At 42.6% G+C, this 2,307-nt stretch overlaps 1 pseudogene; it reads left to right on the forward strand.

Annotated features, from left to right (window-relative positions):
* The first annotated feature begins 788 nt into the window (after positions 1–788).
* LOC100613208 (ADP-ribosylation factor-like protein 2-binding protein) lies at positions 789–1,318 on the forward strand (annotated as a pseudogene).
* Positions 1,319–2,307: the final 989 nt, after the last annotated feature.

Genomic DNA, 2,307 nt, shown 5'->3' on the forward strand with positions numbered 1-2,307 from the left:
AGAAAACCTGCTATAGGGAGCAGAGTTAACTGAAAGCCTGCAGCAGCCAGTCCTGTGAATGCTGAGACCACATTTTCCTGGGGCTACTGTTAACCAGTGACTCAGCATAGTAGAATTATGAGTGCTAGCCCATTTCTGCCCTGTGCAATATGTCTCAAATAGGCAACTTTGATTCATGGAACCCCAATCATCCTGCTGGAGACTTTCTGAGAACAATGCTACAGCCTAGAGCTCTTCCTATCTAATTCTTCCCTCTCTCCTTTTAAAAAGAACAGACATGCATCATGTTCTGAGGCTTTCTTTATCTACTCTTACACCTTCACCCTTTATTCTTCATAAGTGTCTCCCCTAATAAATGTCTAGTACACATAGTCCCATGTTGGTGTCTGCTTCTCAGAAGACCCAAGGTGACAAACACTTCTCATCTTTGTGTATCTACTTCTACTCATCCTGCAAGATTGAATTCAAATACAATTCATCAGCAATTCTCCAATTAATTATCTGAGAGCAGCTCTTTTTCTCCTCTGATATATCCTTTCATTCCTCTTTTTATGGTATTTTATTCCTTTAAAAATGTATGAATATGGGATGTTTGGACCCACAGTGGCAGTGGCTGCTGTGCATGCCAACCTATGCATGGTGGCAGCTGGGGAGCCCAAGGTTGGGCCTCTCCCGCAGGTGCTGACCTAGCTGGGTTGTGAGTGGACAGTGGCCTCAGTGGCCAGCCAGCCAGGTTGAGGCTTTGGAGAACAGAGCAGAGCCTGGGCCCAGGCCTGAGCCAGGGCAGGATGGGTGCCCAACAGCCCCTGGCCCACCTGGTGGGTAGGGCAGCAACAGTGGCCTCCTTAGATGAAGAGAGCTTTGCACTGTACTTAACCTCTAATGCAGAATTTGATGCTGTGATAGGATATTTAGAGGATATTATCAAAGATGACAAGTTCTAGTTATTAGAGAAATTTCATGGACAAGTACTACTGAGAGTTTGCAGATGCAGAAGAAAATAAACTCAACTTCATGCCTATTTTTAATGAATATATTTCTTTGGTAGGAAAGTATATAGAACAGCTGCTGGAGAGGATTCCTGGATTTAACATGGAAGTTTTCACAGCAACATTACAGCACCATAAGGATGAAGTGGCTGGTGACATATTCAACACACTGCTCACATTTACAGATTTTTCTGGCTTTTAAAGAAATATTTCTGGACTACAAAGCAGAAAAAACAGGCCAGGGACTGGACTTAAGCAGTGGTTTAGTGGTGACTTTGCCGTGCAAATCATCTTCTATGCCAGCTTCCCAGAACAATCTGCTGCACTAAGTTCCTGCCTCCAGGCAATGAATGGGAGCATTCTGGACGTCACTGGCCCAGTAGACCAATAGGCTCAGCTAATTATCACAGAAGAATACATCTTAAATAGACTGACTCTGTTCTGCAACTCTTCATTCATGTTAAGTATTGATGGGTCAAAACCAAAATGATCTGACACTCCTAGACCTGTTTCTCCTGAAACACTTTTCTGTATTTTATAACCTTAGTACTCTTCCCCAAGTGCTCAGTAACCCTAGTATTCCTCCCCTCCCCAACTAGACACCTCTTTCAGGTGCTCTGAGTCAGATTCCTCTGAAGCAAGCCCATGTCAAGCATTCCACCTAGCGGGGCCCTTCCCCCAGTATATGTGTTGGTATGTCAACACATCTACCATCACCAACTCTTCTTGTCCCGGCAGGCTCTGCATGAATCTCTTTGTGCACTCACAGTTCTTTTTTATATGAGTCAGAGTTTCGGTCCTTCAGCCTCAATGGGGCTTTTGAGTATTTGGGAGTACTTATCTAGGGTGTTCCTCAAGCCAGCTGCCTGCCTTGAGATTTCCGAATCTCCCATGTTCACAGCTTGTCTTGGCTGTAGGCATCAACAGAAACAGTGAAACTGTATCAGGACTGTTTCTGGAAGTCTTTTCGAACCATTATTTTTGAAAAAAATATAGATGAATATGCAGGCTAACCTAGTAAATATAATCTTGAAATTTCCATGATTACCCACTTAAAGATCAAAGTATCCTATGCCATGTGCTTTTTAATTGTTAATGCTATGAAGAAAAAAATGCTTTCTATATTGGTGTTCAATTATATCTTATTGAGCACCAATGAATGTATACTGTGTGCTGGAAGCAGACCAACAGATATTCTGTTATTATAGCATGTTAAGTGTGTTTATGCATGATTGTGGAAAATGTTTTCCATATAAACCAGTTTGTTAGATTTTTCTGTTGGGGTAGGTAGGGACTCCGTGATTTCTTCTTCCTGTCA

The sequence above is a fragment of the Pan troglodytes genome, chromosome 4 (genome assembly GCF_028858775.2).
Source record: "Pan troglodytes isolate AG18354 chromosome 4, NHGRI_mPanTro3-v2.0_pri, whole genome shotgun sequence".
Classification (NCBI taxonomy): Eukaryota; Metazoa; Chordata; class Mammalia; order Primates; family Hominidae; genus Pan; species Pan troglodytes.